Source organism: Corylus avellana, chromosome ca3, assembly GCF_901000735.1.
Source record: "Corylus avellana chromosome ca3, CavTom2PMs-1.0".
NCBI classification, from domain to species: domain Eukaryota; kingdom Viridiplantae; phylum Streptophyta; class Magnoliopsida; order Fagales; family Betulaceae; genus Corylus; species Corylus avellana.
Window position 1 is genome coordinate 35836032 of NC_081543.1, and position 13846 is coordinate 35849877.

The following is a 13846-nucleotide window of genomic DNA, read 5'->3' on the forward strand; positions in this document are numbered from 1 at the left end:
TTTTATATTCACACTTGTGTAATCAATATTTCTAGGCATACTATGTAAAAGATACCGTGTTTTTATCTCGTGTATCAAATTTCTATTGAAGGTTGTAAAAATGAGTTTTATACAACATCTTAATAGGAGGGGCTCTCATCCAAAAATTGTTATTGATTTTCTCAATTGAATTTCTTCTAATGTAAATCGGTTTTGACGACCTAATCTATATTCATCTCATCAAAGGGTGTTACTTGTTTCAAATTGGTTATAGTATAAAGATTATTATAAGAATCAAATTAATTTAATGTGGTTTCTAAAAATTAGATCCAAAAAAATGAACAAATTATCCATTGAATCAAATCATTTTATACCAAAATCTTCAAGTTGGATTGGTTCATTTCTATGGATCTCTCATTTTCTTTAATTTGTCCAAATGCATACGTCTAAATACATTTCAATCAACCATTAAGTGCCCGCACCCTCAGGCAACGAACACACTTGTGAATGCATTGAGAGGTTGAGAAGAGGAGTGAGGTGATGGGTGTACCCTGAGAAACAAGGAAGGAAGAGGAAGAAGACGAGTTGAGTGTATTTGGATCCTAGTTCTTGTAAAAGGAAGGGTAAATTTGTCCAAAAAAAAAGAGTGAAAAGACAAATTAATTTGCCCTCCCTTTTACAAGAACGTTCTCCTCTCCCATTCATCACGGAGCCTGAACTTGGGATAGGTAGAGGTTAATTAAGGGCTAAAAATTTTAGTGGGTAGGGATCAATAGGCCAAAAAAATAAATTTTACCTTATAAAATTTATTTTTCCTTGGATTGGGGGGGGCATGGCACCACCCCCAGTTCCGTCCCTGGGTGGACATGAATCAGAGAAAACGAGAGAAGGGAAAAAGTAGCGACTGTTCTTTTAGACTAGAAAAATATTGAAGTACTTTCGAACTAAATCTCAACCTTTCATTTTTTTAACTTGTAGTTTTAGCTACATTATATAAGCCAAATTTATAAAATAAATACTATTCATTTCTGTTAAAATAGAGATGACCGACCCCATTCACATGGAGAGTTATTGCAGGCGTCTCATGAAGTCTATTTCTGATGACTTATTTTTTTGGAATAAGATTCTTTGCACAATATTATATAGTATTAAATATATAATTTTTAAATATTAACCATAAAATGAAATATTATGTTTAAAATAAGATCCTTTTAAGCGGAGGTGAGGGCAGCCATTGCAAAATTAATAACGCTCATCTTCCTCAGTGACTGTTAATTGCAATTGTGGTACACTGAGAACCTATCGAAATTATTGTCTACATTTCAGACCAGAAAGTAGAAAGAGCCACACTGTACATATTTATTGGCCTGGGCCCACTGTCAGCTACTTTGTTAGTGTTGGTGACTATAAATCATTTATTATTATTAGTACTGCTTGACCTAAATGGATAAAGTCCCTATTTTCTTTTTTAGAAGGAGCTCATTTTAGAAAGAGTGTTCCAACCTTCAAGTGAAATAGAAAAATAACACTGTAAAATGATATATATATATATATATATATATATATATATGTGTGTGTTAAATTAACACTTTGGTGATTGAATTTACCTCTTTCTATAAGTTTAAGCTTTTAGAATAAATAGTAATTTAACACGGTATCAGAGCTAAAGATCGTGTGATCGAACTTTGACTCCATCAAATCACCCATCATTTAAATTAAATATTTCACGTGTTAAAAAATTTAATGATATATATATATATAGTTCGTCATGCATGACACTACTACTCCAGGTCATGATGCTATATATGCCTCACAATCTGGCTTACTAATTAATACACATGGAAAATGCCTTGTATGAGGATTAAAAGAAGAAGCAGCAGCCACCCATCGGCAAAAATCTCCAAGAGTTTTATTTTTGTTGAATTTATTTATTTATTTTCCTCATGTTAAGCTGCAACACCAATTTCACATCAAGAGGACCTAAAATCACTGAGAAGAATGGCTTAGAGCCTTGTTGGGGCTCACTAGGATGCTTAAGTCAGTTGAAAACTAAGAAATAAATCTTTTTTTTTAGAAGAAGAGTTTTGTAATTAATGTCTTTCAAACTTAGAGTCTTCTTTAATTTATACCATGTTTCCCTCCCATTGAAGGTCATTCTTCTTTCGTATGACTTAGTTGCGTGTAGTTTATTGACTCGATCGTGTGTTGTTCGTTCATGAATCAAGGTCACATGCTCTAACGATAGTAACCCTTCCTTTGTCACGGGTCAAGTGACATTCTGTCATTGTGACAAGAAGATAGTGATACTCCCATACAATTTCAAGCGTAGAGTAGATTCTTGTGAAAAGATGTTGACATCGAGATTGAATTTTTTTTAAAAATTTAGTAGCTCTATATTTATATATTCTCTCTAGGGGGGCTGGGTGGCAATGAATCAATTATGAACATGACAATTCCAATTAGTAATTGGATTAACCGTTATAAAAAAGGAAAAAAAAAAAAAAGAGGTTAATTCACATTGACACGTCAATGAGATAAGAAATAAGGGGATGAGAGTATGGCATCTACATTATTCAGTCACATAATTATAAACATTACTTATAAGGAATAAGAATAAAAAATAAAAAATTGTATAAACATTATGTTTACAGGTGTCTTTTTCTAACAAAAAGAAAAGGTTTTTTTTTTTATAATTTCCATTATTTTTTGGAAAGCCAAGTACTGATTTAATAATTTCCATTATTAAAGTCGTTGCAGTGTGAACACATTGATTATAGAAACTGACAAATTTATATGGATATCTCCATAAATTTATGTGGCTTCTATCACTTCCTTCTCTTTCACGTAGTAAACATGAGTCGCTTCAATCAAAAGCCCAGTCGTGGAGGAAACATCCTTCTTCTTGATTGGTCCAATTTCTGAGCTATGAAAAAGTTAATGCTAAAATAATCCAAAATCAAAGACTCAATCAACATAAATTCAGTTGAAAAATCGTCTTAACTAAGGGTAGCTCAATCGATTATAGACCACGTATAATAAAGTGGATATCCTTAGTTTGAATTTTTTTTCTTCCATTTTCTTGCGTGGATATATCCAAAAGAACAAAAAAAAAAAAAAAAAGTTGAAAAATCGTCAAAATTGGCCACTCAATTGAAGCACCCGTCAAGCAGCACTCGAGCGGTGTGAGTCCCCTGTTTGCACCCAAAAGGGGTGCTTGCGGACGAAAGGTCAAAGATCCAGCTCAAGTTACACCACAATACCGGGTCAGGTCTACAGACACCATACCAACTCAAATCACCATACCTCCTCTTCTCCAAGTTTCTTGTTTTTTTGGTTCTTGTAAGAAACTGCTTTTATTGTTTGAACTTTTATGATAAATAGAACAGAGGACCAAGTCCTCATGCGGCAATTACAAACATCAGTGTCTCTATTTCAAGGAAAAGACTTGTTTCAATCTTTGGGCACCATAACTGATATGTTGGGCTTTCAAGTCATCACATAACTTACAAAAAGAAAAAAGAAAAAGTCATCACATACTCCCCGTTTGCAAGTAACGTGATAGGACTTCCATGCAGTAGAAAATCAACGGAGGCATTTATTGTCACTCCTGAATTCAAATTTGTTGAAAAGGAAAATAGATTGAAGGGGAGTGTCCAGAAGAAACAGTGCGCTCTCAAGTCTTGACTTGTATGGATTATGGATATACTACACCACATACATATATTACTTTCTCCAAGGAAGAAAAGATAAACCATTAGAAAATCAATGGACGCCACTACTCATCTTTTCGTCTACTCTTTCTTCTTCTCTCTGTTTAGAATCTCTATTACACAAGACTCTATTACTCCAACTCAGTCGATCAGAGACGGTGGCACTACTTTAGTTTCAGCTGGCGGATCATTCCAGTTGGGATTCTTCAGCCCAGGTAACTCCAATAGTCGGTATGTGGGAATTTGGTACACAGTGTCTTCGGAGACAGTTGTGTGGGTAGCCAACAGAGAAGCGCCGCTTAGCGATCACTCGGGAGTTTTAAAGGTCACTGATGATGGAATTCTTGTGCTTCATAATAGCACGAGTGGTGTTGTTTGGTCATCTAATACATCCAGAACCGTAGAAAATCCAGTTGCGCAGCTCTTGCACACCGGAAATCTTGTTGTGAAAGATAGAAACGATGGCGACCCAGAGAAATTTTTGTGGCAGAGTTTTGACTATCCTTGTGACACGCTCCTACCAGAAATGAAGCTTGGATGGAACTTGGTAACTGGTCTAGATAGGTTTATTTCATCTTGGAAGAGCACGGATGATCCTGGTCAAGGTGCGTTTTCAATACGGATAGATTCTCGTGGGCTTCCGCAAATGTTTAATATGGAGGGAGATTCAGTAAAGGCCAGAGCAGGGTCATGGAATGGCCTTGCTTTTACGGGATATCCTCAATTAAGACCGAATCCAGTATATGAGTATGGATTCGTGTTGAATGAGAAGGAGGTCTATTACTGGTACAAACTTCTAAACACTTCTGTTTTCTCAAGATTTGTGGTAATCCCATCAGGCGTTGGGCAGCGACTCACTTGGATGGATCGGACACATACTTGGGAGTTCTTCATTACATCCCAACCAGATCAATGCGAAAATTATGGCTTATGCGGTGCATATGCTACCTGCAACGTCAATAGGTCTCCTGTATGTTCATGCTTGGAAGGATTCTTTCCCAAGTCTCCAAAATATAGGGATTCGATAGATTGGTATGATGGGTGTGTTCGAACAACTCCTTTGGAATGCAATGACGGAGATGGATTCCTAAAGCGCACGGGGGTGAAATTGCCGGACACGTCTTCTTCCTGGTATAACAAGAGCATAACCCTCCAGGAATGCAAAGGAATGTGTTTGAAAAACTGCTCCTGCACAGCATATGCAAGTTTAAATATCAGCGAAGGAGGAAGCGGATGCGTGCTTTGGTTTGGTAGCCTGATTGATATGAGAGAATTCTCTTGAGGGTGGGCAAGACATCTATTTAAGGATGGCCATTTCAGAATTGGGTACGATTTCACTTCTATTTTCTCTTTGGATTTTGCTGATTTTTTTTTTCTTATATTTTAAATAGAAGTAACTTCACTAAAGACTCCTGAACTTTCAGTCGATTTGACAAAACCTCCTAAACTTAAAAATCTCTCAATTTAGTCTCATGAACTTTCAATTGCTCTCAATTTGAATCTTTCCGTCAAATTTAGCCGTTAGAAATAACAAAAAATACAAAAATATCCCTGATTTTTGGTTTTTTTTTTTTTTTTTTTAATAAAAAAATGTTTTGGAATTAAGGATAAAGTTGGAATTTTATAAAAAAGTATGGGGTATAAACGTCATTTAACGTTTAAAATCTAATAGATTGTTCCAAATTGATTGCAATTGAAAGTTCAGAAGACTAAATTGAAAGATTTTAAAGTTTGGCAGGGGGATTTGTCAAATCGGGTAGAAGTTCAGGGGTTTTCAGTGAAATTACCTCTTTTAAATAAGACATGGAAAACTATGTCAACGGCGAAAGTACAATTTTTACATGTTTGTTCATTTTATGAGGTAGAAATGACGATATACTACTAATTAAATGATTAAGTTTATAATTTTTTACATGTTAAGTTTTTGGATAAATAATAATTTAAGGTGGTATCAAAGCACAACTCATGAATTGAAATCCTGATTATAGAGTTTATAAAACTTGCTTAATAAGGTGATCATACAACAACTAGCCAAATTGTAATGCTTGGAAAACTAGGAGGTGGGGGTGTTGAGATCAACTACTTCATCCAATTTATTCGCACCCATTTCCTGTCTAGATACCTGACTCTGTTTTGGTCTTTCAGAACATCTTGAGAAAAAGAGGCGCTCCGGTGAGAAGAAAGTAGTAGGAATCATAGTCAGCTCAACATTACTATTTGTGGGAGTGACAATAGTTGCACTAGTCTCATGGAAGAAGAAACTCAAAACCCAAGGTAGAAACTCAAAACCTAAATATGCCTTTCACGAAGAACATGTTTGGGGGTAAGTATTTCACTTTGGATAAAAGAGCTATCAAAGATTTTTTTTTTTTTTTTTCATGCCTATGCATCTCTTGCTATGTTAGGAACAACAAAAATAAGTCATGGGAAGGAAGATATGGAGTTACCGATGTTTGATCTAGCAACCATAGCTAATGCAACAAATAATTTTTCAAACAACAAGAAGCTGGGAGAAGGTGGCTTTGGACCTGTGTACAAGGTAAAGAACAACGTAAATCGAAGACCTATATTTTTCATTTTCGGGCGACATCGTGTGTTACTATTGAAAGATACGCTATAAAACAACATATGTGCGTTACTATTAAAATGATGTTGCCCAGTAAGGCGACGTTGTTTCTACAGCGGTTGGCGTCATTGGGGTGAAGTTGTTCCACTGTTGAAAACACACCTCTCAAAATGAGGTGTCGTTTGCACAGTAACAACACCATCTATGGTGTTGTTGCACTCTTCAAGCGATACCTCTTTTTGAGAGGTGTCGTTTGCACAATGAAGGGACGCCTGTTAATGTTGTTTTGTTAAAACGACACCTTTCAAAAGGAGGTGTGGTTTGCATAGTAATAACACAATATGTGGCGTCGGTGCACTGTTCAAACGATATCTCTTTTTGAGAGGTGTCATTTGCATATTGAAGGGACGCCTGTTAGTGTCGTTTTGTTAAAACGACACTAAGCCATGCGTCACCATCCTTAGTATTTTTTGTAGTGTCAAAGTTATACACACTCTTTCATTTTCAGGGTAAATTGCCAGATGGAAGAGATATAGCTGTGAAGAGGCTCTCAAAGAATTCTAAACAAGGATTGAACGAGTTAAAAAATGAAGTTATTTTGATTGCAAAACTTCAACATCGTAATCTTGTGAAGCTTCTTGGTTGTTGCATTCAAGAGAATGAGAGCATGTTAATCTATGAATATATGCCCAACAAAAGCGTGGACTTCTTTATTTTTGGTTTGAACCTTGACCTTGACTTGATTTAGAGCATTCATGTTTAGACTTATCCTCTTTAATTAATGAAATTGATTGTACTAACATGAGTGTGAAATGACACAGATCAAGCAAAGAGTAAATTACTAGATTGGCATAAGCGCATTAATATTATTCGTGGTGTTGCTAAAGGGCTCCTCTATCTTCATGAAGACTCTAGATTGCGAATTATCCATAAAGATCTCAAAGCTAGCAATATCCTTCTCGATAACAACATGAATCCAAAAATTTCGGACTTTGGCCTTGCTAAATCATTCGGGGGAGATCAAATTGATTCTGAGACCAATAGGATTGTTGGAACATAGTAAGTATGCTTAAACTTCTTTTATAGATTAAGTTCAGCTGTTTTTAACTTCTTTTCATTACAATGATATTTGGCAGTGGTTATATGTCTCCCGAGTATGCAATGCATGGACAGTACTCAATAAAATCTGATGTATTTAGCTTTGGAGTTTTAGTATTAGAGATATTGAGTGGAAAGAAGAACAGAGGATTTTGTCACCCAGACCACCACCTTAATCTTCTTGGACATGTAAGCTCAAAGAGTGACATATCCTACTAATTTACTTTTCTTTTTTTTTTTTTTGCTTCGAGTTTCACTAACAATGCAATTCCTGACAGTATAGCGGGTCTTATGATGCCCCTATTATTATGATGCTATTTTAATATTCATCGGCCAATTTGAAGGCATGCAGTCTGACCCATTAAATTTTGGCTTTCATTTCTTTCAGGCGTGGAAACTATGGATGGAAGACAGGCCAATGGAATTGATCGATGAATTGGTAGGTAACTTGTGCACTGTATCAAGTGTATTACGACACATTCATGTGGGTCTGTTATGTGTGCAACAAAGACCGGAAGAGAGACCAAACATGTCATCTGTTGTTCAAATGTTGAGCAGTGAGAATTTATTGCCTAAGCCGAAACAGCCGGGTTTCTTTTCCATAGATTCACCTAAAGCAGATTCACCTAAAGCAGATTCTTCATCTAGAAAGCATGTAACTTGTTCAGCTAATGAAATCACCAATTCAGTGTTTGAAGCACGATAAAGTACATCACTTGAGAGCGAGAGCAGAGAGTTGTTTTTATAGGAATTTATGTAATCTTGATTTCAGCATATTTAGCTAAACAAAAAGGTTTGGAAGCTGCTACTCTTTTGGACAGAAGGGTCAAAAAGATGAAGAGCTTTGGCTAAGTGCAAGACCGATCCTACCATATTGATGTTGTTTATTCATATAGTAGATTAATCTTTACACATAGGACTATATCATGCGTTTCAGAGTGTTTGTTCTTCTATGAATAAGTATAGAATCAATTTCTTTCACAATGCATACTATAAATTTCGATCTAATTTTTCACCTGAAATGCAGTTAAACGGTTGCAATTGAAAGTTTATGCCAAAACATGCTCTCCAGGAAACTCTTGGCTTTCTTTTACTGCATGATGCCTTATTTTCTGCATATCTTACTAGTGTTCAATTAAAAACCTCTATAGCAACTTTGTAACTCTTCTGTACTGAAAGTTAAATACCTAAAACATTTAGGCCTCGTTTGGTTCGCGGAATGTCTAGTCCATTGGAAAAGGATTAGCTACTACTGGGAATAGAAAAGTGTGGAATAAATTAGCTATTCCTATTCCTTTATTTGGTTGTAACGCTAGAATAGACTATCTAATCTTATTCCTTCGTTTGATACAATACAATATGTTGGTGAATTAAATCATATTGTGATCAAATTTCCTAAAATACCCTTATAATACAAATATAATTTATATTATTAAGGATTTTCATTCTTTTTTCATTCCTTTTTTTATTTATTTTTTTATTTTTTTATTTTTTATAATATAAAACAACTTTGCATTTATAATTTTTTTTTTTTTTTTAATAATTATGTCAGGTATATAGCCTTTTTTTTTTTTGGCAATTATGTTACAAAATTATTTATATTAAAATAAATATATAGTTGGAGAAAACAGAATCAAACCCAATCTTGAAATCAAAAAAATATAGTTGGAGAATGTAAAGAGAATCAAAAGAAATCAGATAACATATTATAATTTTATAAAAACCTTTCAGATTTTGTTTCTCCGTCAAAGAAAAAAACAACTGAGAAAAGGAGATTCGAAGAAACAGAATAAAAAAAGAAAAGAAAAAGAAGTACATAAATAAAAAAAATAGAGAAACGGAGAGAATAAAATCAGAGACAAACAGTACAGAGAATCAAAAGAAATCAAAAAACATAATTAAAAAAAAAAAAAACAAAGAAACGGTACAGAGAAGAGAGACAACATAGAGAAAAAAAAAAATCCGTTTGTATTTGCAGAAAAAACTGTACCAAAAGAATCAGAGAAAAAATAGAAAGAAGGATCGAAAAAGAGAGAGAACAAAATATAGAAATGGAGAAAAGAGAAACGAAGATATATATATATATATATAGAGAGAGAGAGAGAGAGAGAGAGAGAGAGAGAGCGAGGGAGAGAGAGAACGAAATTTAATCCTACAAGTGGGGTTTTTTTGTGACAATTTACACAATTAATTTAATCCCACAGGAAAGGATTAGCTAAGCCACTCATTTTTGAATGGCTTAGCTAACCCTGTGTGTATGAGATTAGTAATCCCATGGGAATAGATTAGTCCTAGGAATAGAGTGTTACCAAACAAAGGACTAGCTATACCTAGTGTTAGCTAGTCTAATCTAAGGGTTTATTCCGCAAACCAAACAGGGCCTTGGCGTTTTGCTATTGTCTTTCACTGGCAATAGCAATAAAAGTAATTATTAAAGCACTACAGTAGATGTATAAAGAAATTTAAAATAATTTTTTCTTGTCTTTACGCATATATTCTAACGAGCCTTTAGCAATGTAATGGTTAGTCCATTGGTTGAAATTCTAAATTGCTTGATGAAGAATCTATATCTGGCAGAAAGCTTTGGGTAAGAAGACCGGGCTCTTTAGGCTGAATTGCATTGCTGTTTTTTTTCTTTTCTTTTCTTTTCTTTTCTTTTTATTGTTGGGTGCATTTTGTTGTTCCTGCTAGTTCTTTATTTGCTAGCTGAGAAAGTTTTCAGTTCCGGAGATGAAAATTGAGTGATTATTTATGTTTGGTTGCTTAGAAAATTTGGGAGAAGGGAATGAAACTATAGAGTAGCTTTATGTCTTAAGGGATAATTACGTGGCAAGAAGTAGCTGTGTCTAGATAATAAAGTGTTGCTGGAGCGGATATCACAATAAACAACACCATTATGGTGATGTGGGAAACTGGTTTTGTTGGTTGAACTATGAGAGAAAATGCATTAGTGTAGAGAATTGCAAGAACATGGAAAATTATAGAATCCATGGGAGCTAAATTTGGAGAAGTGGGAAGAAGCTTATACAAAAGCATCAATAGTTATAGCTATTGATTGCAGAATGCGTAATCTATTCACCAACTGTAATCAGAGAGTTAAAATGCTTAATCTGTTCACTACAAACAAAGACATGCGAGGAGCCTTTTTGGCAGATTGCACAATGCTGGATAGATGAGAGATCATTGCTCTGTAGCAGATTGAAAACTAGTGGGGTTCGATTTGGAGGTTCTGTGATTTCTCACGTAGGAAAACAGAAAGTTCAAGGACTGAAGGACCATGTTGCAGTACAAGATTGGAATTTTTTTTATTTCTATGCATATTTATGCAGGGACGCTTGCTTCCTCTCATACTCATTTTTGTTCCTTCACTTTCTGTTTATGAAAACCCAGATGAAATTGCAAAGTTGATTGAGTGGATAGTGTTGTGCACGAAATTAAAATACAGGATCCCAAAAAAGCAGAAAAGAATAGAATAGAAAATAGATCAATCACATATGACATCAAGATTTAAGTGGTTCGGCTTGACAAGCCTACATCCATTGATGGAGACGAGCTAGAGAAATTCATTAACAAAAAGATGGAGTACAAAGATAACATGGAGAAAATCACTCAAAACCCAAAGCCCCAATACACCAAAATCTCACTCTCACACAAAAGAGAAAAATATAGAAAGAGATAAAAAATTGACAAAGAAAACTCTCTTCTTCTCTAAGTGCCACAAGGCACAACAAAGTGAAAAAACCCTAATGGGATATGTGGCTTTTAATTTTTCTTCCAATTCGCTATGTTGCAAAGCCTCTCTTTTATAGTTAGCAAAGTTGGTTTAGTTCTCCTAAAATGAAAAGTATTGCAAATCCAAAACCAACTCAAAGAAGGAAAAAAGAAAGAGTCGGCTACAACTTCAAAAGGCCAAACAAGAAGACAAAACTTGATGGGCCCCACGTGAAGGACTTGAGATATTCAAGGCACCAAACAACAGATAGGATATCTAGAATAATTATGATTGCTGATGTTTTTGGACATGAAGCATTGCACTGCATCTCACTTCCTTGATTCTGTGATTTATTGTTGATTTTCTTAGGTAAGTAAAACAGAGTTTTATGTGACAAACCAATACATGCCCCTTTTAAAGTTGTTCAAAGCTTCATTTCTGTTTGAGGCATTGCAATTTGGCTTTCTTTTTCAGTAAGCCTTTGACATGGTTTGATGCTGTAAGCTTGGGTTGCCTTCTACTGTGAATAAAGAGCTATACTGAGTTGTATAAGGATAATGTGGATAGTTTGAGGAATTTTATTTTGTGTGCTTTACAAGATTTGTTAGATCAAAATGTATCATATTTTGCGAAATAAGAATTTCCACGCAAAACACCTGGCATGTTAGGATACAGAGGGGGGACAACATGAGGCTGCTAGGAAGTTACAAACATATGGTTTTCTAGTACTATCAACAGGAATAGGTGATGTCTTTGAGGTTGTAGCATTTGTTTTTTACTTGGTTATGGATGGTGTCAGAAGTTTAAGGAGAAAAAGAGAATATATTGAATGAATCTCATATTTCTCTTGCCGCTCACTATCTCTAGTACGAAAACACCAAAGCTAAATAAGTCAGATTTGACTGAGAAGAGTCCAAAATTCTATTGGCGGCGACCCCAAGAAGCAAGCTGATGTGTTACAGAGTTAGCATTACACGAGATCTTTGTAGCAGTCCAAATGTGAAAGCAATCAAGTTGCTGAATTATATTCTCCAATGATCGATGAAAAGTTCCAATCTGAGAAAGAGGCTGCACTATTAGTAGCCGATATAATCGTGAGGGAGTCACCATCAAGTGAGAAGGAGTTGCAATCGAAGGAGCTGTCCATATTGACAGCTAAGGCAGCAGCGAAAGCTTTCATCAATATTAGCATCCAGTGAGGTGTGCTTCCTAGAGACAGCAACAATGATGTTGCCGTTGGAGTCACTGAGAGTGGCAGCAGCCACGGCCATACCTTTGTGCATTGCCACATCAAAACTAGCCTTCAGAAAACCAGATGGTGGAGAGGTCCATAGCCGTGGCAGCTAAAATTTGAAATTCATGTACCCTTTTCTGTGGAATGGAGAGAATGACCGCATGAGGGTGTAGTATGGCTTTGATCCAAGCCGAAATGGGTTGAGAGCCAACCACAGCCGTATACACTAAGGCCAACCCACCGTCTGATATAAACCAGTGGTTTTTCAGTGCATCTCTCTCCCACTCTTTCTTAGTTACATAGCTTGGACTAGCACGGTCGCATGTTGAGATATCACTCAACTCAAAAACTTAAATCCATTATCTTGAGCCCAATTATTTATATTAACAAGTCACATTTATAACATATTTTTTATGGGAGACTCAATATTTTTATACTCACACATGTGTAATCAATATTTCTAGGCACATTATATAAAAGATACTGTGTTTTTATATCTATTATATTTTGTTTTTATCTCGTGTATCAAATTTCTATTGAAGGTTGTAAAAATGAGTTTTACACAACATCTTAATAGAAGGGCCTCTTATCCAAAAATTGTTATTGATTTTCTCAATTGAATTTCTTCTAATGTATATCAGTTTTGACGACCTAATCTATATTCATCTCATCAAAGGGTGTTACTTGTTTCAAATTGGTTATAGTATAAAGATTATTATAAGAATCAAATTAATTTAATGCCGTTTCTAAAAGTTAGATCCAAAAAATGAACAAATTATCCATTGAATCAAATCATTTTAAACAAAAATCTTCAAGTTCGATTGGTTCATTTCTATAGATCTCTCATTTTCTTTAATTTATCCAAATGCATACGTCTAAATACATTTCAATCAACCATTAAGTGCCCGCACCCTCAGGCAACGAACACACTTGTGAATGCATTGAGAGGTTGCGAAGAGGAGTGAGGTGATGGGTGTACCCTGAGAAACAAGGAAGGAAGAGGAAGAAGACGGATTGAGTGTATTTGGATCCTAGTTCTTGTAAGAGGGAGGGTAAATTTGTCCCCAAAAAAAAAAAGTGAAAAGACAAATTAATTTGCCCTCCCTTTTACAAGAACGTTCTCCACTTCCATTCATCACGGAGCCCGAGCTTGGGATTGGTAGAGGTTAATTAAGGGTTAAAAATTTTAGTGGGTAGGGATCAATAAGCAAAAATAAATAAATTTTACCTTATAAAATTTATTTTTCCTTGGGGGGGGTGGGGGCATGGCACGACCCCATCCCTGGGTGGACGTGAATCAGAGAAAACGAGTGAAGGGAAAGAGTAGCGACTGTTCTTTTAGACTAGAAAAATGTTGACGTACTTTCGAGCTAAATCTCAACCCTTCATTTTTTAACTTGTAGTTTTAGCTACATTATATAAGCCAAATTTATAAAATAAATACTATTCATTTCTTTTAAAATAAAGATGACCGACCCCATTCAAGCAGAGAGTTATTGCAGGCATCTCGTGAAGCCTATTTCTGATGACCTATTTTTTTGAAATAG

At 35.2% G+C, this 13846-nt stretch overlaps 1 pseudogene; it reads left to right on the top strand.

Annotated features, from left to right (window-relative positions):
• Window positions 1–3715: 3715 nt before the first annotated feature.
• Window positions 3716–8273, top strand: LOC132173747 (G-type lectin S-receptor-like serine/threonine-protein kinase At4g27290; annotated as a pseudogene).
• The last annotated feature ends 5573 nt before the right edge of the window (window positions 8274–13846 follow it).